The 23,473-nt window shown below is 40.8% G+C and overlaps 1 protein-coding gene and 1 long non-coding RNA gene across 2 annotated transcripts in view; one reads left to right on the top strand and one right to left on the bottom strand.

The window, feature by feature from the left end:
• Positions 1-23,473, top strand: part of PARN (poly(A)-specific ribonuclease) — a 135,528-nt gene that overhangs the window by 75,622 nt on the left and 36,433 nt on the right. The window lies entirely within an intron of this gene.
• On the bottom strand, positions 12,513-22,058 carry LOC105855235 (uncharacterized). The gene is made up of 3 exons (XR_001146514.3): positions 21,973-22,058; positions 15,554-15,640; positions 12,513-12,602 (listed from the first exon to the last, which is right to left on the bottom strand). It is a non-coding gene; the product is annotated as an uncharacterized LOC105855235 (long non-coding RNA).

The raw sequence follows: 23,473 nt of genomic DNA, 5'->3' as shown, positions 1-23,473 counted from the left end.
CACATTCGTTTTAGTGCTAGGGGTTTTTTTGTTTTTTTTTTTTTTTAATTTTTGTTCTTTTTGTTGGTGATTTTGCTATTTAAAATGTCCCCAAAGCATAATGTTGAAGTGACATATAGTGTTCCTAAACATAAGAGGGCTGGGAGGTGCCTTACAAAGAAAAAACATTAGTAGGGTAAGCTTTGTTTAGGCATGAGTTATAGTGCCGTTGCCCGTGAGTTCAGTGTTAATGAATCAACAATATATATTAAATAAAGATGTCTTTAAACAGAAACACACATGAAGCAAGATTATATGTTGATACATTGATGAAAATGTGAACAGAGGCTTGTAGGAACCTACTCTTATATTTCCCTAGTAATAATGATTGAGTATTTGCTAATTCAGTGTTCATGGTATCAAAAAGAAAAAAATTACAACAACAAATTTAAAGATCTTAATTGGCTTATTTGTGATTCTAGAATCAGGTGATACCGCATTGCGTAACATAGAATTAGTGTTCCCGTGAACTGGGCAGAAGGAGGTTGGTTTTATAGACAGGGATGGGCTGAAGAAAGCAGAAACAAATAACAAAAAGCAGATTGGTCATTATCAAAGTTACTTTCCTTGTAAAGGTTAAAGCAGAGGGAACTCCCTTATCATGCCAGCTAAAACTGGCTGTTAGGAATTTGGCTATTCTCCTGATTCTCTGAAGGTCATATAGCAACTTTGTTTCAGCCTAACGACATGGAACTTTAGCACAAGTGACTCCATTTTAGTTTGCTCTGTTGGGCCTAGTGTAGGAGCGCAGTCCAAACAGTGATCGCCTATAAATTTTATTTAACAAGGAGTCTTTATAGGATATAACTGCAACAAGACTTGAATATGTGTTGCTTTCTGCCTTCCGTCTCCAGCGTGTTGGACCCAAAGCTGTTTGGGAAAAGGATTCCTGTGCTGTCTACTTTTTATTTGTTTTTAAAGGAGAGGTACCTATCTCAGAAACTCAGGAAAGTCTTTCTGGTTCTTGCCCAACAAGAACAGCGCTGCAAAAATGGGCTCACCACAGGGTGGCAGAGCCTCTCCCAGCCCAGCAGGTAGCTCTTCCGTTACCCTGGAATTGTGACCCTAGACAGTGCCACATGCCGATGATTAAGTGAATGGAGACATAGGGTACAACTGTTGAATTTGACTTTAATCGAAAATGGCATGTGTATTCTCTTCTCGATTACTTATTTTCTGCAGATGAATCCTTTTAATGTGGACGAATACCTTAACTTCTCCTTTGTGTCGTAAGGTTTGAGAAAATCAGGGATGTGTGGTTTACTTTGCCAGCATCTTCATTTCAGCTGCGTTGAAACTTGCACGTTGGCCCCTTTAGAAGGAAATGGGCCTGAGGTGGGAGAAGAGTAAAAATGCAGCGGACGACTCATTTAATTCTTTAGGCAGACACTTGGGAAAAGTCCCACGAAGCAAATGTGGTTGAAGTCACAGTGAGAACACTCAGTATCCTTTTATGCGTCTTTCTTTTCACCTCTGTATGTATGACACTTAGTAGGGTCTTCTGGTGGAGCCTACAATTAAGGAAACTGTTGCTGTTAGGGCTGTTGAGCTAATTGAATCCCTGGATTCACTGAGTGGCTCTGCCCTGTCATTTGCCAGCAGGGTCCCTTTGCAGGTGGGGATAATGAAGAAAGGGTGCCAGGAACATGATGGATGTGCTGAGGGACAGGGTCCTGCACCCCAGCAGAATGCCCGGAGGCATGCCACGGCCTTCACTCACCTGGCTGGAAGCTTGTTCACTGTCTGCGCTTATTTGCCGTGCTGACTTTCATTTGACTAATGTGTTTGTGCACCCCGCCTCACTCTGCGAGTAATTTGGTGCCCTGCCCTGCTGTCTCAGACAGGTTGTCCCTTTTGTGAACACTGCATTGGTGGTCACAGAATACTGTATCACTATTAAGTGGTGGAAATTTATGAGTCTTGGACAACTTCAAACCAAGCTTCTTGAGTTTTCCAGATACATCTTTATCTTTCATATGGGAGGGGGTCATCTGTTTCATTTCTGGGCAAACAGCATTTGTCCCTTGGTGCATTTACTTCTTCATCTGCAAAGGGTCACATTTAGTAAGAGTGACTTAGGAGCTTAATCTGGGTGTTACTCTCAGAGATCTTCCAACTGAAATTCAGTCATGAGATTATCTGTAAGTATTCTGGATAACTTCAGACAGGCAGAAGCAAGGAAATACTTCATTTAACACCCCCCATGGTTTTGAGTAGTAATAGTAGTAGTAGTAGAGTATTTTAAAATCTATCATTGTTTAAATCCTTCTTCTTTTTCATGAAATTAGGTCCCCCTTCCTCCCCATCGCATATGCTGTATTGGGCTATATCGTTTAAAGGAGACATTCATCTTGATATGCAAATGAAGTAAGAGTTTCATTTCATATGTGTAATACTGCCATGTTGTCTGGTAATAGAAAGATTTAATGGATCCAAACCAGGAAAGATACACATAAAACCACGGAGCAGGCTCTGAGTGGCACTAATGGCTGTATTTTGTTGTTGATTACTTGTGGAAAGTTTTACAAGCAGGTGGTAACAACTCAGTCTTAATATTGCTTCAGAGACATTTCAACTGAATAATGTTTAGGAAATTATATTTAAGTGGAGATAAAATATTTTCAGTAAATTAAGTAAATTTAAAGAGTTTCCCCTAAATTTTCATTAGATTTCTAATTTTAGTCGGGGAAACATTTCCCCTTCTTGTCCTCCTTCCCCCCTTAAGTGCTCGCATGCAGTGTGAAAAGTGATTATGTAAGAGCTTGATCTTTGTCTTCTTATCTTGATAAATCGAATACTCATAATGCTGCGTTTTAGCAGCAGTAGTGAACAGCTGCCCCTAGGAGGTAAGATCTTTTTCATAATTCATGTTTGGACAGGAAGGTGTACCTGGTAATGAATCTTGATTATCTAAACTGCCAGTGATGGACCAAGGGTATGCGAACATACTGGTTTGCCTTCAGGCCTCGGCTCTTCTTTGAGAGCTTACCAATAAGGAAAAACAAAACAACGCATTCATAATCAGGCAGTTGCCTTAGGAAAACAACAGTTCACAGAAATGTTTTAAGTGCCTTAGGCTAAGAAAAATGAAAATTTTAATGAAACTCACTGGTCAGAATCAATTACAGTCATGCGCCACATAATGACATTTCAGTCAACGAGGGACTGCGTATACCACGGTGGTCCCTAAGGATTATAATGCCATATTTTTACTATACCTCCTTCCTATGTTTAGATATGTTTAGGTACACAAATACTTACCATTGTGTTATAGTTGCCTACAGTATTCAGTACAGGAATGTACTGTGTAGGTTTGTAGCCTAGGAGCAAAGACTATACCAGAAAGTCTTACAGGCCTGCTGTGGTATACGGGGTCTGTCATTGACTGAAATGCCATTACGTGGTGCATGACTGTATTAACAAATATTCCAAATGGAAAGCACAGACATTTCTCTGTTGGTGTGAACTGATGTTCAGTAGTTCCGTGTGTTTATTTACTGATGTGTGAATCTGTACAGGTTTTACATGTCAGATATTTGCTAGGCTGGAGGATCAGGCAATGGGGGGGCCTGCAGGTCTTATTGGCATTGTTTGGAAACCTTGGTTTGCTTTTAGAGAACACTGTAAGAGATTGAGTTTGGGGATATGTTTGCTCTGTTATTGTTTGAACTCCTAATCCCTGGGAGTGTGGAATTTCTGAGGTAGCCATATCTGCCTCGTAGCTTAGCCAGTGCTTAGGCCTCATCTTACTTTTATTGGAGAAAAAAATGAGAGGAACTTATGTTTACTGTCTGTCAAGTACTCTATTTTACCTTGTTTTTCATATGAAAAAGAAAAAGGAATATTTAGGTTGCCAAAGTGTATGTTATAGCAGCTCTTGATGGAGCTAAAAAACAGTGAAAATGAACGTGATGTTCTGATGAGTCTTTTACCTTAATTAAGCTATTTGGGGAAACTAGACTAGAAAATTAAAGGGTAAAGCATTGTGGCACAGGTACCCAGTCACCAGCGGGGCAAATGCAAAGTCTGCAGCGATAGGTCTCTCCTTAGTGCTCTGATGGGCATGGGTAGGGGCAGGGCAGAGCCAGCTGCAGTCACGGCTGTTGATTTAGGTGAACTTTTTGCAGAAAAATTTCAAAGAGACACACACTGTAAAAAAGAATATAGGCCAGGTGCAGTGGCTAACACCTGTAATCCCAGCACTTTGGGAGGCTGACGTGGGAGGATCTCTTGAGGCCAAGAGTTCAAGACCTGAGCAACACAGTGAGACCCCATTACTATAAAAATTAAAAAGTTAGCTGGGCATGGTGGCACGTGCCTGTACTCTCAGCTAATCGGGAGGCTGAGGCAGGAGGATCACTTGAGCCCAGGAGTCCGAGGCTGCAGTGAGCTATGGTTGTGCTACTTTACTCCATCCAGGTGACAGAGGGAGACCCTGTCTAGAAAGGAAGGAAGGAAGAGAGGAAGGGAGGAAGGGAGAGAGAGGGAAGGGGAATATAATCACTCCTATATACTCCCCTCCCTCTTCTTCAATCACTGTTGTGGCTGAATCCTGTTTCATCTCTACAAACATCTGCTCTCTTCCTTTTTATTTTATTTTGAGGCATATTTTAGCTCTATGTCATATTCCCTGGTAAATATTTGTATGTATCTCTCAAAAGCAGATGCTTTTTTTAAAAACGTAGACACAATATTATTGCTCCTAAAAAAATCTTTAATATCCTAAACTGTTGACAGACTGTTCAAATTTCAGGTTACCTCACAAGAGTCATGAGTTTTGTCATTTTCCATTCAAGTCAAGATCCATATTAAGGGCCACACGTTGTGATTATTGAAATGTCTATGTCTTTTAATCTCTAGGTGTGTCTGTCTGTCTGCCTGTCTTTTCTCTGCCTCTCATTTGTTGAAGAAACAGGGTCATTTGTCCTACAGAATTTCCTACAGTCTGGATTTTACTGATTGCATCCACTCCCCTCCCTCCATGTAGCTTTATATGTTTTTCTGTCCTCTTTCATATGAACTGGTTGTTAAAGATAGAAATTTGATCTGAATAAGATTTGATTTATTAAGGAGATAAGACTGCTTCATAGGTGGTTTTGTGTTCTTCCATCAGGAAGCACATATGATATCTAGTATCTCTTTTTTTGTGATTTGTTGGCTGTTAGTGCTTAACCTAGATCCATTATTTCATTAGAGACTGCAATATGGTGATATTGTAATTCTAGTATTCCATTTTCTTTTATTTGTTGGAATAAATCTATAAAGAGAAACTTTCACTTATCTGCTACATGGTTGGCAAATGGTATAGGAAAAGCAGAATTTATGTTTGATTCCTTTCTTTACTACTTTTTTAAAAAGTAAGTTGATTTACTAGAACTGGACAATGGTGACCAGTTAGTACCATTATGGATTTGTGGACATAATGGCGTGGAAACATTTATTACATGATTCATTCCGTTGTGGTTTTGAACCTTGCTCAGTTATCCCAGCTTTGCAAATACTAGCCTCTTTTGGTTGGTCAGTGAATTCTTTTGACTGACCCTCAGATATGCCAAGATATTCCAGGCTTATCTTGTACATTTGCTGTCCCAGACCTGGAATCAGTACTTCTCCATGGAACTCTGGTTATTTTTCGTGGAAAAGGGTATTTCAAGACCACAGGCAGGGTGCTTGAATGTTCATTGTACTGGTTTGGTCATTGTTTCTGAGCCTTTGCAATGGAGAGACCTAAGAAAATTTTCTTTCTTACTTTCTTTCAGATAAAAATACAACATGAGTTCAAACTGATATTTCTGATTCAACATTAGGACTACTTGTTTTTCACAAACTACAAACCCTTTTCGTCTTACATATATAATATCTTCTTTCTCCCATGCCAAGAATCCTAGTTCTCAATGACATTGAAAATGGTAGAAATAGAATATCACATAATTATTCAATTGCTTTGTCACATGATACATGCCCAGCAGTCTCAGGAATAACAAAACCAATGCCATCACCACCAGTATAATAATTGAGACTAGTTTAAGATTTCTCTTTCGCAGTTCACTTTGCCTGAGGGTGTCTCCCTCGAGAATGAGGACACACAATCTTATAGCTCTGTGTTAAAGCTTTTTGAAACAGTTCCCTTTCTGAGTGCTTATGCTCCCAAATGAAGTCATTTAGGTTCTTTATTTATTTATTTATTTATTTATTTGAGACAGAGTCTCACTTTGTTGCCCAGGCTAGAGTGAGTGCCCTGGCGGCAGCCTAGCTCACAGCAACCTCAATCTCCTGGGCTCAAGCAATCCTTCTGCCTCAGCCTCCCGAGTAGCTGGGATTACAGGCATGCGCCACCATGCCTGGCTAATTTTTTCTACATATTTTAGTTGGCCAACTAATTTCTTTCTATTTATAGTAGAGATGGGGTCTTGCTCTTGCTCTGGCTGGTTTCAAACTCCTGACCTTGAGCAATCCACCCGCCTCGGCCTCCCAGAGTGCTAGGATTACAGGCATGAGCCACTGCGCCTGGCCTCATTTGTTTTTTTAATTTTCAGTTCTTAGAGATCACTTTTTAAAACATAATTTGCTTTGTAATTTTTTAAAAATATTGCCATGAGTCCAAAGTCATATTTTAAAAACCAAGTATACCATATTGGGAAAAGTCTAGTTTTTATCTCTATCTCCTCTTAACCTATTCTCTCCTTCTGCTTCTAGGTAACTGTTTTTAAAAATGTTGTTTATGCTTCATCCTTCTATTGTTTATTTTTCTTGATATAAACAGATAAGTACACATATTTATATTTTTGTATTTCTTAGGTAAATTTTAATATGCTATATTTACTTTTTTTCTACTTTGATTTTTTTTTGGTGGTGGTTGGGATAGGGTCTCTCTCTATTGCCCTGGCTAGAGTGCAGTGACATCATCATAGCTCACTGGAACCTCCAATTCCTGGGCTCAAATGATCCTCCTGCCTCAGCCTCCTGAGTAGCTGGGACTACAGGCATGTGCCACCATGCCCAGCTAATTCTTCATTTTTTGTAGAGATAAGTTCTTGCTATATTGCCCAGGCTGGTCTAGGACTCCTGGCCTCAAGCAGTCCTCCTACCTCAGCCTCCCCAAGTGTTGGGATTACAGGTGTAAGCTACTGTACCTCACACCTGCTTTGCTTATTTTATTATTTTACAAGATTTTCAGGAGATCGATTTGTAGTAGTACTGACACAGGAAAGTGATTCCCAATGCTGGGAGCCACTTGAAGTCTGAGTGGGTCCTTGGCTTCATGCAAGAAAGAATCCAGAAGCAAGCTGACAGTATAAAATAAAAGCAAGTTTTATTCAGAAACTATAGAAAGTCTACTCCACAGACAGAGTAGACACTAGTTCTCCTTGTGGAGGAGAACCAGCCCCATGATTCCTTATGTCCTTCTAAGCAACAGCTTAATTATAGGCTAAACAAGGGGAGAGATATTCATGTTATCTCTTGAGATGGGATGGTGGTTTTCTAGAATTAGGGTGACACCCTCCGGTTTGACTACATAAGATCAAATAGGAAGTATCATGGCATCAGGTGCATGATGGGAGTGGGAGGTTTTCTTAGAAACTTTTATGGTAATGAAGTGTGTAATGAAGCTAGAAGGTCAAGAAGCAGTCAATTTCTCTACCATCTTGGCTCTTACCGGTTGGAACTTGCCCTGCCTCTATCGTGTTTTGATCAGGGTAGCTTGAAACTTCATTTTGAGATTTCCAGACTCAGTTAAATGATTCCTGCACAATTAAGCCGTGCCTGGAGCAATGCCCAAAGCAGTACCTGCCAGATTCCTGTCTCATTACTGCAGTAGTGGCACAACATAATGTTTGATTTTGCTTTGCTAGCCAATCTGAAATTTCTTTCTTTTAATAGATGAATTAAGCCCTTTTAAATTTGTTGATATGGCCAATATGTTTTGCCTTGGTTCTCATTGTTTCATATTATATATGTATACAAGTCTCTTTTATATGAGTAGTCTTTATGTGGTCTATTTTATTTATTCTCTACTCCTTCTAATTAGTATGTTCTTTGTTTTTGTTTATTATTTTGTGGGGTTTTTTTTTAAGAGCAACTTAAATTTTTGTTCCAAGGGCTACCATATTCTAATGCCATTATATAATACCTTAGCCACCCCCTTTTTTTCATTATCCATTAGTTCCCTACTAGGAGGAATATTGAACTTAGTTAACAAACCCCTGTCCTTTAACATATGGTTTGGAAAAATATCCTTTTATTTCCAATTGTTCACTATAAGGGAGTCAACAAGCATATTTTACTTTTCATATGGCCTCCCCATTCTTAACCTCATTTTTTGGTAGTTGCTACTTAACAACCACCCTAAACAGTGATTTAAAACAATACTTCTTATTTCTTCCAATCCTGTGGGTTGCCTAGGTGGTTCTTCTGGTCTGTGCCAGGCTGGTTGGGGTGGATCACCTCATTCACACATTTTTGGCATCTCAGCTGGGAACACTGGAGCCTCTCTCTGTGTGGTCCCTCATCTTGCAGATGGCTGACTCAGGAGTGTCCCATGGTGACTGAAGGGGTCGCAGCAGAGGAGAGGGCAAGCATCCTTCAAGCCTCTGTTTGCATCATGCTTGTTAACACACCGAGCTACAGCAGGTTGCTTGCCAACCTTACATTCAAGCAGGGAGCAAGGAATATACTGCACCTCTTCATGGGAAGAGCAGAAAAGTCACATTGCAAAGGGTGTGCATAAAAGGAACGAGAAAAATTTTTGGCCATTTTACGGTTTACCACAAATAACATAATACTTTAATCTTGTCTACTTTTAGTCATTGTCTGTTGGTTGCCTACCATGACAAATATTGAAATCAGCTAGTAATCTCTTTTTTCCCCTGCTTTTCCTTCTCTGCATCAGATTTAAAGAAATATCCTTTACTTGTCACATTACTAACTGTAAGGGGTCAGTACTCAGATTTATTCTGCTCTTCTCGTATGCCACTCCATTCTCACCTTTTCTTTTTTAAATAATTATACTATATCTACATTGCCAGAGCAAACAGCTATTGTGTACTGTACAGTAACCCTTATAACCTTCATTTAGTCGCAGTTTTACAGGTAAGTGTACATCTAGTGCTCACTGGCAGTATGATGATGTTTCTACAGTGAGTTTGGTCATCTGGAGCTTTTATTCTCTAGTACATGTTTTGGGAAGAGTCATGGGGAAAATGTTCTTTGAGTTCTGGAGTGCTAGTTTGTCTGCAGTCTTTCTACTTGAGAGTTTAGCTAGATAAAAAATTTTATGTAAAAGAGTATTTGATTCAAATGTTCTTTCTTTGAATGTCTTAAATATGTTCCATTTTCTTTTGGTTTGAAGTGCTTTTCTCAAAGTGACTTACTCTTTTTAACTGGATATACCAAAGTTTTCTTTAAAGTCCACTACTTTTACTGAAATGTGTCTTCATAGTAGTTGTTTTGGATTAGTTTTCCCAAGTGTGTGGTGTCTCCTTTCAGTGTGCAATATTGAGCCTTTTTTGGTTATTTCAGCAGAGTTGTCTTAGCTTATAATTTTCAGCATGGTTGTATTCCATTGTTTTTGTTTTTGTCTATGAGAACTTCTATTATAGTTATTTGGATCTTTCTTTGCCTGTCTTCTGTATGTCTCACTTTTTTAAAATCATTTTTAATCTCTTCATTTCTTGTCAGTTTTAAAAATTTTTGCCTTTTTATCATCCATTTAAGGCATGTTGTGTTTGTATTTTTTCTAATTTCGTCTTCATTTCTAAAGTGATTTTTTCCTTTTATATCTAGTTCTATTATGAGTTCTAATGTTTTCTTGAGTACTATCACTGCATTTCTGAGTTTTTCTAATTCTGACTTATGTTCTTTCATGTATCATTTTCTTAAACCTTTTTGTTCATTTTAAAATATGAGGTACAGCCGGGCGCAGTGGCTCACACCTGTAATCCTAGCTCTCTGGGAGGCTGAGGCGGGCGGATTGCTCAAGGTCAGGAGTTCAAAACCAGCCTGAGCAAGAGCGAGACCCCGTCTCTACTATAAATAGAAAGAAATTAATTGGCCAACTGATGTATATATAAAAAATTAGCCGGGCATGGTGGCGCATGCCTGTAGTCCCAGCTACTCGGGAGGCTGAGGCAGAAGGATCGTTCGACCCCAGGAGTTTGAGGTTGCTGTGAGCTAGGCTGACGCCATGGCACTCACTCTAGCCTGGACAACAAAGCGAAACTCTGTCTCAAAAAAAAAAAAAAAAAAAATATGAGGTACAGTTTTCATGTCCTATGTAGCATGTCTTTCTGGCATGCTTGCACTGGCCAGTGATGATTTGTCTGCTTTGCAATAACTTCCTAAGGGATTTAAACACAGTCTTTTTCTGTTACCCCTTGTGACTGTATTTTCTTTTTCCTTTTAATATTAAAATCTCTGAGGAGACATTAAATTGACAATAAAATATTTTCATGTAGGTATGTTTAAGCTTAGTTGTCAGACCAGTGAAACCAATGAAACATACCTTAGAATTTGCTACTTGAGATGGATTTAATGTTTATATTGGGGAGGTTTTAAAAAAGACTTTGGAAGCCGCGTTCAGTGGCACATGCCTGTAGGTTCAACTGCTTGGGAGGCTGAGGTGTGTGGATTGCAGGAAGTTAATATCTTCAAGTATTCACGTGCATAGGTTCAGGTTATGTGTGAAATGCTTATAGCTGAATAGGGAGAGATGGGAACAAGTGTGTATTTTGGCATTTGGCCAAGAAATGAGTAACGGGCACAAGCAACAAGGGCAAGTTTAGTCTGAGGGGACAGTAAGGAACAGCCAAGTATTGATTTGTAAAGATGTAACCTTGTTTGTTCTGTGGGCCACATACTGGGTTATTACTAACAGAAGTTACATGATGAAAATTTAGCTTCACTCTGGCATCTGCGATAATCTTTAGCGTGATTTACCTGTGCGGTTTTATTTATGCAACAGGTCGTCATAGCGTGCCTACCGTATGCCTGCTTATTCCCGGCATACTCCCCTCTTCTGCAAACCTCTTTCCCGATACTTCCTCCACTTGGAGTGATCTTTCCCCAGATATTTAGTGATCCCCACTCCCTCTCCTCCCTCAAATGATTGTTCTAAATTTCTTAGTGATGCTTTCTTTACCTTACCTCCCCCTTTAAAAGTAACTCTTACATCTCTGCCCCTTCCTTGCCCTGTTGTTTTCCAGAGCACTGATTGATGTTTCTTTTTGGCTATATCTTTTCTCCCACCAATGTCAGTTTCCCTTTGCTAGAATCTGAGGTCCATGATACATCCCCTGGTGCTTAGAACAATACCTGACGTGCACTAGGCACTTGGACATTTATTGAATGAGTGCATGTGCACTAGGCACTTGGACATTTATTGAATGAGTGCATGTGTGCCGGGCACCACACTGGGTGCCAAGGATGCAGTGGGGAGCAAAACACGTGCGCTGCCTTCCTGGAAGTCTAGTGGAAGAGACAGAAGTTAGTCCAGTAAAGCACGGAAAGTGCTTTGTGAGAGGGCAGAACAGGGGAAGTGGACCTAATTAATCTAGGGCAGTCAGGGTAGGCTTCTCTGAGAAAGAGTTTGGTGCTGAGAAGTAAACGAATCTTCGGTATGAGCTTTTGTGATAGTGGCAGGGAGTGCTCTGGAAAGATGGAACACCTTTTCCAAAGGCTCCAAGAGTGGAAGGCAGTGCAGCTGCAGTGCTGTGAGGGGACTGGAGCGGGGAGCCAGAAGCCGGGAGACAGGCTGGGCCACATCCAGCAGGGCCTTGTAGCCGAGTTGCAGTTTTTGCTCTAAGTGAACTATCTAAATAGTAATACAGTTCATAGCTACATCGGTAACATATTGAGCCATAACTCAGAAAATATGGTATATCATAATTTGTCCAATAAATACAGGATTTTATAGCACACCCAGCATGGAACTACAATGATTAACAACAGAATCCATTGGTGATGGCCTGAGAGGTCAAAGCATAGGTCAGATACAGCAAATATATGTTTACATTTGCATTACATATTAGCAGGTTGTAGTACTTTACTGCCTTTGTTTATAATGGTACACTTTATTTGCTGAAGTTCTGAAAATATTTTTTTAAGTGCTCCTGGAAGAAAAGGATTTATTTGAGTTGTAAGATTAAAAAACAACAACAGAACCCCTTTAAAATGTACAAGGTGACTGCTTTTATTGTTATTAATAGTTTCACCTGGAAGGTCAAGTTTTATAGAAGTGTGTGGATGAACAAACGTATCAGAGGCAGTAAGGCAGAGTGGAAAGAGCAGGCATTTTGGGAGTCCATAGTTTTTGCTTTGATTTGGGGGGCTTATCAAGGCTTTCTGGGCCTTAGGTTTCCTTCTGTGGAAAACAAAGGGGCGACAGTACTTTGCATGTGCATCTGTAGCAAGACAGTGAGCCTCTTCCTCACAGAGGCACGGTTCGCACTGGCTCCTTGCAGCGTCGACCTCATGGGATCCATCCTAGGGCGGTAGGATGATGATTAGCACAACACTTAGCACAGGCCAGGCACTTAAGGAGCACTCCACTGAGTGAGAGTTCTTACCTGCACAATGCAAGAGAAAATTCTTTTGTCTTACTGGTTTTTGTACACAATTAATGCCTTTTTGACTTACACTTTTCAGAAGGAAGGAGAAAAATCACTTTATCGTTAGACTCTAAAGACTTCACAGTTACTTACATATGAATTAGTTTGTAGATGCATTTGACCTTTTAGTACATGGATCTCTACTTGAATCTGCTAAACCTAATACTTCAGGAGGCAGGAGAGAGCCAGACATATCTGAGGCTCATATTTTTGTCATGATTTCAGCTCGTTGATTCAAGCTTATGTGTGATGTATTGTGTCTTAGCCATCTTCTCTGACTAGCATAGGAATTCATCTGCTGCTTGATCACTTCCCAAGTAATTTTTTTTTAATGAGCCATCAAATAGGATGTGGCTTGAGGTTGCTCAGCAGTGGGAATAGATTTGTGTTAATCTGTCTAGACTCTTTCCCTGTCCTTTGTGAACAACAGCATTCATTTCTGAGCAGAGGATGCCGGGTATACACTGTCCATAGAACAGGCCAGGCTATCTCATCCTTGACCTTTAAAAGATAATGGGACCTTGGACTCATCACCCTGTGTCAGCTGATGGAGATAAGTAAGCTAGGGCTTTAGGGTTTGAGCTAGCAGTGGATTTTTTATTTTGTTTTGTTTTTTTAAATAAGGGTAGACTAATGCACAATTAAAAGGAAATATTTGCAAAGATGTGAGATAATAAAAGAATAAGAATTTGTGATCTGATTTTCTATTTTCATGGGACACTTTAAAAGAAGAAATGATCCAGAAACTACCGTTACTGAGCAATCCCATGGTTGGGTGGCATTCAGAACTTTTGACATTGGTGAATATTTTTTCCTCTGTGGCTCACTTCTTTTCTAAAAAGAAAATGTGGCTCAGAAACATTTTCTGCTGTTTTTATAGGTATCTTTTCTTCCTTTGGCATGTCTTTCCTCCTTCCTGGTTTAGCATAATAGAAAAATAAGCCTGGCTAGATGATAAGGACTGTGTGCATGGCAGAGTCAAAACACCATGTCACAAAGATGGTGATGGCTGGACATGTGCTGCCTCTGCCTCCGCTGTTGGCAGTCGAGGGCTGGAACACAGAGACCCAGGCTCAAAACGTAGCGCCCTGGCACGGGCTTTGGAAAAGCAGAATGATAGATTAAGAAATTAAGTCCAGCTGAAGGTTTGGGTTTCCTTACTTGTTATTTTAACTAAGTAATTGTTTTCTTTCTCTTTGAGTCTATGATTTTTTTTTTCTTCTTTTTTAAATCATAAAGATCGATCTTCTTTACTTGTGGCTTAAAAAAACAAATTTTTATAAAGCTCTCTACAATTTGTGGTTCAGTACAGGCACTTAATAGTCCTCAAGTAGATAGCTTTCCTAGCCTCCTTCTCCCCCCCACCCCCAGGATTTGTTAAAAAGACAGAGAAATACACTACAGGGTAAACTGGATATGGCATATGCGTTGATGAAAAGAGCTACCCTGAATGACAGTTACCATTTAGGAGAATATGTAGGTTTACTCAGTTTTTCTGTAGTTTTTGTTGAAATTTGTTTGGTGTGAAGCTCATCACCCCAGGCTTTGAAAATGACCGTGACCTTTTCCTTTCCCTCACAAATAAACGGATTCCCCCAACCCTCTGCTGTGTGTGTCTCCTGGGAAGAGTCTCAAGCTGCAGAGATGCTTGCAGTGCCCTGACTGCGACACCTAGTAGATTAAAGCAATAATTGTTAGGTGTGCTGGGAATCTCTCTGAATAGGAACATTTCCACTGATCGTTTTTAGAAGTCTCCACTGAAAGACAACAGTTAGGAATGTGTTTGCATGAGTTGAGCCCTCACATTTTGATTTTGTGCCTCCCTACTCTGGTTGACTGTGACACCTGTTTCTTAGGGGCCAGAAGTAGTAACAAGGACATTTAACCATTATCTTCCTTCTCTAGCAAAAGAAATGCAATGCCAAAGTGCTTATTCCTTCAGGAACAGAAAAATATATACAGACCTCCTCTAGGGTTGAGAATGTACTTATTTATATGAAGCAGGTTTTCATCTGAAACAGTAAATTCCCTAGTTTTTATTTTTTTCTCCAGCTACTAAAAATCTCTGAAGTTGTTTTAATACGTTATACCCTAAGGGCCGGGCGCGGTGGCTCACGCCTGTAATCCTAGCACTCTGGGAGGCTGAGGCGGGCAGATTGCTCGAGATCAGGAGTTCAAAACCAGCCTGAGCAAAAGCGAGACACCCTCTCTTAAAATAAAAAAATAAAAAAATACATTATACCCTAATACTTGTCTGATGCAGTTAATAGTATAAATAAAAACATTTTTCAGGTGCTCTTGAATATCAGTGGTGCTTGACAAAATATTAGAGCTTCATATTTATGGGTTTTAAATGAGGAAGAGGGTTTTGTTTCCTCCCTTTTTTTTTTGAAACAGGATCTTGCTCTTGTTCTGTTGACCAGGCTGGAGTGCAAGAGTGCAGTAGCCAGATCACAGCTCACTGCAGCCTCAAAACTCCTGAGCTCAGGCAATCCTCCTGTCTCAGCCTTCTGGGTAGCTGGGACTACGGACATGTGCCACCACACCCAGATAATTTATTTTTAATTTTTTTAGTAGAGACAGGGTCTCACTATGTTGCCCTGGCTGGTCTCAAATTGCTGGCCTCAAGCACTCCTCCCACTACGGCTTCCCAAAGTGTTGAGGTTACAGGCATGAGCCACTGTGTCTAGCCTGAGGAGAGTTTATCTTCATATTTTGCTATCCATTTGATATCTATCTTATGTGATGGGTGGGTGTAGGGTTTAAAATTTTCATCCCCCAAAGATCCTTTCACATGAAAATAGGTTTAGTGTCTGTATACCACCACTGGAATATAAAATCCATGAAGTCAGGCTTTTTATTTTAACTTATAATTGAAGTTTAACATACTTACAGAAAAATGCACTTACCATAACTGTATTGCTCAGTGAATTATCTCGGAGTGAACACATCCATTCAGGAGGGCAAGGATTTTTTATTCTGAGTTACTCCAATGCCTGAAATAGTAAACACCTAATAGGTGATCAGCAGATATTTATTGAATGAATCAGTGATACAGCCTGTGAGATAGGCATTCAAGTTATTTTTTTCTAAACAACTAGCCAGAGAATGTATTGATTATTTATTGTTTGGTTATGCCATTAAGCATTTTTTTTAAGAGACACAGTCTCACTATGTGGCCCATTCTGGCCTCAAACTCCAGGGATCAAGCAGTCCTCTCACCTCAGCAACCCGAGTAGCTGGGAGGACAGGACACTCCACTGTGCCCAACTTAAAAGCATAATTTTTAATGAATATGAATAGCATAATTTATTTAGCTATTCCTCTACTGTTAAACATTTATTTGTGGTTTTTAAAATATATTTTAAATTTTTCGAAGTTTGTATACATCTTTTGTGCATTAAAAAATTAGCCCTCATTTCAGGTTATTTTTATAGGATGATTTCCTAAAAGAAGAATTACTAGGTCAAACAATATGATCCCATCTAAACCCCTTCTAGTTTAAACAGAACATTCACTGACCGTCAGGGGACCTCCCTGCTGAAGAAGGCACGCAGAAAGATTATTAACACCATGCCCTTTGTTCTCGGCTTCTAAGAACAGTTAAGCAGTGTCTGCTATCAGAGTGGGTGGCCAGTATTTGTATCTTCTTTGGCATCATCTCCTTGCAGCTCACTATGACTGAAACATCTTGGGTTTGTGTTCCTGTTCTTCTTAGACCACCTGCAAGACTTTGGCCAAGCCATTCAGCACATCTTCAGTTTTCTCTGTAAAGATGAGGGTAACAGAGCCTGCGGCATTGACAGCATGTACTGCGTATGATGTACTCTCGGGAAATGGCCGCTGCGGTCCTAGTGCAGGTGGCCCTGCTGCTCAAGGCTTGCCCAGTCAGTGTTCCAGAACATTTTTGGTAGATGGGTCAACTGATACAAGGTGACCTCTTCATCTTGGCCATGAAAGCCTGGTGTGAATTTACAGGACAGGATTCCCACTTCCCTGTTGTGTCCACAGGTGTACAGGGAAGGGAGCAGTATCATAATCCCTTTCAAACAAGAGATTCATTTGAACTACAATAGCGTGCCTTCTTAGCTTAGGCTGCCCTCATCTTTCCTTGCCTATACGTGATAACATCCATTTCTATTATCTTTGCTGGAAAAAATAGATATTGCATTACGCTTTTCTCACAGGAGTCAGCGCTTTGCAAGATTGTTTCTAACCACGGAGAACTCCCAATAGCTCCCAGAGTGTCTTTTGTGAAACTAGCATACAAATTGACTTGTGTAAACTACTCTGTGTGGACATTACGCTCACCACCTTGTCTCTTCTCCCCTGTTGTTCTCATTCCACCAGAAAGGAGAACCGGTCATTCATTGGGCTGATATTTATGAGATGTCTCTTTGGAAGGAGAGTCTCTCAGACTTCCGCTAAGCACCCCGGCACCCAAGGAGAGCAGATAGGAGCGCTCAGGCGCATTGGCTGAGGGGAATGGAGCACAAGTTGGAATTTCCCTACAGTCTTGTGTTTGATTGAAACCAGTCTCACAAATTCTCAAACTTTTGTTCTATAATACATCCATTTTATTTTAATACCAAACTGTTTTCAATTACCAGATTAATTATTTAATTTTTCCTCCCTGGTCTCCAGTAAAAATCCATGCCCTAGGAAGTTAAGCCACAGTTACTCAGTGGCTTGTATAAATGGCAGTTGCAAGCACTGGGCTGTTTGGAAGCAGAGAGAAGTAGCTGGGTGGGTGGTGGGTATTCTCCCGGAGAAATAGCCCTGGTGGTAGAGAACACCTTCCTTGTCTTCAGAGAACGAGCCTGGGTGTGTGTGATCAGAGGACAGGCACAAAGGCATAGATTGTTTATTCACTGGGTACCAAGGAGAGTTGCATGATAAAAGTTTTAAACTTGTGTGAATTCAAATTTACTCTGTTTGGATAATTAGTTTTTAGGCAGTGAGACTGGTTCAGCTCGTCCCTTCACTCAGTGAAAGTATGTGTGACTTGGAGATGAAATGGAGATGTGGATCTGCTTTTCCCGTGTGAATATCAGTTCTCACACTCCTCTTTGTAGCCAGTGTCCTGCTCATTATAGACCACGCGTGTACATGAACGTGTGTGCATGCATGTTTAATAACATGGTGCTCACAGGCAAACCATCTTCTTCCTCTAGTGTGTGAGAAAAGAAACAGCAGTGTGTTCCGACATTGGAGGAAACCCAGCCATATTGGACTCAGTGAGAGATGCATGTTGTTCTCTAATGTGGCATCTCCAAAAGGAATTTTGACTGAAGGCAGTTTTCAACTTTAGCGTCCCCTCCCCTCTCTCCACACACGTGTTCTCTGCTGCAACTCCAGTCTTAGGTGCTTTCCCAAAACCAACTGTGGAAAGCACCTCAGTTCAAAGATAGGAAAACAGTTCCAGGGAGGGTGAGTGACAGTCCAGTAACAGAGCTCTTTGCCCCTCGAGTGCATACTCATTCTACTGCACCATTCTGTCCCTGTGATGTTTGTTAAAATCATTTAAATCCTGAAGTGGTCGAAAAAATTGTTTTCTTTTTTTAAAAAATAATCCAAACAACATTTAGTTAAGCCTTGTAGAGAGCTGAGCACAAGGTCTGCCTGTGCTCTTTTTGGAAACAGCAGTGAATTATGGCTGCCCTCTGGCTCCAGTCTGTGACAGAACATGCCCTGATTGGTGTGAATTTTGTGCCTTCTCTGTGACTTTTGGGGTGCATTCAGTAGCTGCCTGCTAATGCATTCCCGGGAGAGTCTGCTTGTGGGGAGAGAACTTGCAGGAGGCCAGCTGTGAGCTTGGGGGAACAGATGACTCAGCATTGCAGCGAACTGCCCATCCAGGGACTCTCCCCATGACTGCTTTAATAGAATGGTGGCATGTTGCCTGGTAACCTGAGAGTGGGGGGGGGGGGTTCTTCTACCTACTTTACCAAGAAGCCTTCTGTCAGCTGTTGATCATGTCAGGGTGGAGTAAGAAATAAACTTGGCTCTGCAAGCTGACATTCTGTTTTATTTTTCATGCCTCTGCCTGCATTTTATTAACAACATCTACTACTGTCTCTTCTTTTCTCATTTCTATATTACTCAAAGGGGGAAGCTGGACAGTTGACTCCCATATCAGTTCTTTGGGGGAATTAGTTATTGAAAACATGGATTTTTTTTCTTAATATGAGTCAAAATTATTTCATTGGCAATTCAGACCTATGGATTGTCTAACTGGCTATATCGCAGCAGAAGAGTCTGTAGCCATGTACCTCCTTGCCAATAACTTGGTTTTGGCAGAACAGATCGGGATGTAGCTTTAGAAGCAAGCTGGGCTTATTCTTTTCCTGTTGGTAAGGGCCTCTGACTGCTGCCCTAACCTAGTACAGGGTACAGGCCACTGTCTGTGAGCTTGCTGCAAAAGCATGGTTTATGGAACTTTACTGTTGAATCTGATGGAAGTTGCTTTCAATTACTTATTTTTTTTCTTTAAAATCAGAGCATAATACTATACAAAGGCAGTATAAGTAGATTTATTCATTAAATATGCTTTAAAATGAGACTTATATAAGAGATATTAGATGTGGGACTTTAGAATTAGAGTTTAAAGCATGGCAGTATTTTTCTAGAGAAAAAAATAGTACTTTTTAAAATCCACTAGTACTCCATTATCAATCAGAAAACATTCTGTGTTCTATATAGATACATGACTTTCAGAAGTTTTTCGATTTTCTAATTTGTGTTGAGTATTTTGACATTATAGGAAACCCTTGGGTGGTTGGAAATTTTACAATACAATGTTATAAAATATTCAGAAATACTTTGAAGAATAGTAATACCACATTTTGTATTAATTATTTTTTAATTTAATTTTAATTTTTTTAATTTTTGATTTTTTAGAGACAGAGTCTTGCTGTGTTGCCCAGGCTAGACTTGAATTGAACTACCATCTCAGCCTCCTGAGTAGCTGGAACTACAAGCATGTGCCACCTCACCCATCTCATATTAATTTTTTACATATAAACATTAGGCTTGACTTTTTAGAAAAATCTAACCAGTTGATTTTGCATTGGATGTCCAAGGAAACAAAAAGATCTATGGTTCTCCTTAGGATGTAGAAACCCAAGCGAATGTTTAGAACAATTTAGAGATACGAACAACGTGAGGCAGGAAAGCTGAACAATGCCAGTATCACTTTTTAAAAAAAATCTTCTTCTCCCGCTGGCAGAGAATTTCACAGATTCTTTTACTGTGCTGGAGTGGCAAAGAACTTGTTACTTCTCTGAATTTGGGGAGTTGCCACCTTCTGAAAGCACTTACTCAGCAAAGGGGAAAGCTCACTCTGCCCTCCCCCTTGCTCTCTCTGCCCCGGGCTCCTCCTCTCTCCCTTCTTTCTTTCCTTCTCCCCTTCTCCTGCATATGTGTTTGACCCAAGAAAAATGTCCCTCAGCAGGCTTCCTCTCTTTTTGGCACTTAATGTGCTCCCGGTCCGACCTAAAAGCCTGATCTTACGTGGGCGGCAGCCGCTCTCCAGCTCTCCACAACAGAGAAACAACTTCCTTAAGGAAAGAAGAAACAGAGGTAGCAGAGGTGGAACAGTTTTCTAAAACCCTGAAATATAACAGGAAGTGATTTGGTAATTTTTAAAAGGAAAAAAAATTATACAAGTGTAGAATCACTATGTTAAATGCCAAGACAAGATAGGACTTTTACAATTAAAATAATTCTTACTCAGTGTTGTGCTGCCATTTGGGGATGTTTGGTAATCCTTGCGGTTTTAGTGGATAGTGCATAGACAAGACCCACCAGTGAAATAAGTCAGCTCTTGGGCACGTCATCTCATCAGAGGCAAAGATTAAAATTGATGTGAAAAATAAAACCAGTATCCTCGTTCTTTAAGTCCCGTTTGGAGAAGTGTGACTCTTTCTTTTTTTTTTTTTTTTGAGGCAGAGTCTCGCTTTGTTGCCCAGGCTAGAGTGAGTGCCGTGGCTTCAGCCTGGCTCACAGCAACCTCAATCTCCTGGGCTCAAGCAATCCTCCTCCCTCAGCCTCCCGAGGAGCTGGGACTACAGGCATGCGCCACCATGCCCGGCTAATTTTTTCTATATATTTTTAGTTGGCCAATTAGTTTCTTTCTATTTATAGTAGAGACGGGTCTCGCTCTTGCTCAGGATGGTTTCAAACTCCTGACCTCGAGCAATCCGCCCGCCTCCTCGCCCTCCCAGAGTGCTAGGATTACAGGCGTGAGCCACCGCACCCAGCCCAGTGTGACTCTTTCTGTCTGCCGCTTTGTGAAGTCAAATATTGCCAATTATAACAGTAAATTTCATTGTCCCAAGGCAACCTGCGGTCTGAAGAGAGGATTTCATTCCTTTTCTTACCAAACTGATCTCTGTCCACAGAGGACTGGAAGCCCAGGCAGAGTGCCAGCGGGGCTCCATGAGGGCATGGAGGTGGCTAGCCAGGTGTTAAAGGAGGTTGTGTTGGCATTTTTCCAGATTTTTTCTTTTTCTCTTTCTCTTTTCATTTCTTTCACTGTTGTTTTCTTTCACTTTTCTTTTCATAAAGCTGGAGTCTCACCGTGTTGCCCAGGCTGGTCTCAAAATCCTGGTCTCAAGCAGTCCTCCCACCTCAGCCTCCCAAAGTGCTGGGATCTTCTTGGTGGTGACAGATGATGTGTGTGGTGTCCTGTTGACACTGTAAAGTTCAGAGTGCTCTGCATCTGTAGATGGATTGCAGGGGTGGGGAGTGGAAGAGGTGAAAGGCCCAGGAAAGGGGCCTTGTGTTCCTAGTGTGGCATCCAGGTAACTTGGGGGAGCAGAGCACACTTCCAGTGCCGGAGCATGGCTAAGAATGGCTAAGGGGAACCATAGGCAGAGTTGTCCCATGTACAGTTTATGTGGAATTTCTGTGACTCCTTCCTTAATAGGTTGGGAGAGGCCACTTTTGGTGACTGACACCCTTCCTCCCAGGGGTCATGACTCACCTTGCTGGTGAGATAGCTCATCCCTGCCTGGCTGATAAGAACCTGTCATTCTCACTGTCTCCCCAGTTCCTCTTCCTTCCTCCAGGTTTCACTCGGTTAATAAATAAGCTGAGTCATGAGGCTAAAGTAAATTCTTTTATCAAATGAAAACCACTTCAGAAACATCTACAGAGAGACATTTAATGAAAATGTAAACATCCTGCACAGCCTCTCCTATATTAGATTATAAACAGACTTGAAGCTTTGCAACTATTGAAACCTTTAAATCTTAAAACCTGCTACTCTGGCAGGCTGTTAGCATACATGGTTATGGGAAGTGGAAAAGTAGATGGCGCCACTTACGCTTTATCAGAGTGTCACTAATCTTGTGGCAGATCTAATGCTTCATAAACAGCTCAACAAGTTGCCAAGGTTACCTAGTCCGAAAGTGCCGTCTTGGTGCTGGTGGTGTATACGTGTATTTTGGTGTCTATTCGCACCTGGCGTCCAAAGTTCCTGAGAACTGGTCCAGATGAAAGGACCCTACTTAATCTTACTGTAGACCCAGACACTACCTCCATGCAGTGGCTCAATTACACACAGGCTCCGAATAGGTCATGTCCTCAAAGTTCTTTTGTTGATTAACCTTTTAGAACACAAAGCGCATTGTTGAATAGAAAAGCTGTTTTGAATGGTGGGTGTCAGTGAGCTGTGGTGTGTTTCAGTCTTCAGGTCAGGGCCCGTTAGTGGGTCAGGAAATCAATGCTCGTTGATAGCAGCGTAAAAAAAGAGAAGAGGGAAAGATGAACAGAACACATCAGCGTGGGTTTTCTGTAGTGTCGGTAGGGGGTGTTTGGTGATACTGTTATGATTTAAAACCCATTGCGAGCAGTAAGCTGCCATTAAAGCGGGAAAGGCACTCAGGTAGGGGAAGTGGTGTCAGCGATGGGTTAGGTGCTGGCCGTTGCCCGCAGTCTAGCACTGTGACATCAGGCAAGTTACTTAACCTATCTGAGGTTCCGTATTCAAAACAGGCAGTCTTACAGAGGTAGGATTAGTGATAGAAAAGAATAGATTACGATTAATAGGATAGTGTAGGAATTAGAATAATGTATTAGGATTAGAGGTAATATAGCACCTGGTGCTTAGTAGCCTCTCTATAAACCATGATTATTATCTATTTGTACTTCTTTATGATATGTATATAAGCAGACCTTGAAGATGTAAAATAGCATAACTAAAACATGTACTATTTAGTCTTCCTTGGAGTGGAATTTATTCAGTGTTCTTGACATTTAGGATCTGCCATTTCACATGATCTAGGAGATCTTTGATTTTACCTTAAATTATTCTTGTGTGGTTGAGACATCAATCTTAATTTTCTCCCATAAAGTGTGAAGAATGTTGTAAATTGCTTAGGCCTTTCAGCTGTCTTTCAGCTTCCTCAAGACTGTTAAGTACGGAATTGCTTCCCAACTCCTATTTTGTAAGTTGTCTGTTTCATCTTTAAAAAAAAAAAAAAAAAGGTATTCTTCTTTTTTTAAAAAATAAATAACAATTCAAAAGTTTTTCGTAAACTCCATCTGCTCCTACTTGACTACATCACAAATTCCTTCTTACCTTCTGCCTATCACTACCCCACCTTTCAAGGAGCTGCGTCAGCACTTGTGAAAACCTTCTTTTGTTTGGCTGGCTTTGGGAGCAGCTGCTCTCTCTGTTGACTGCTCTGAGCGGTTAGCACAGGGTCAGAGTCGAGGCGCTCGGGCTTCCAGTCCCAGCGCTGCCAGTTACAGTCGGGCCTTCAGCCGGTTCCCAGCCTCCCTCAGCCTCAGTTCTCTCCTGTGTAGAAGCTCAGTTGTTACCT

Source organism: Microcebus murinus, chromosome 19 (assembly GCF_040939455.1).
Source record: "Microcebus murinus isolate Inina chromosome 19, M.murinus_Inina_mat1.0, whole genome shotgun sequence".
Lineage (NCBI taxonomy): Eukaryota > Metazoa > Chordata > Mammalia > Primates > Cheirogaleidae > Microcebus > Microcebus murinus.
Note: the sequence above shows the minus strand (reverse complement) of the source record. Positions and strands in the feature narration are given on the sequence as shown.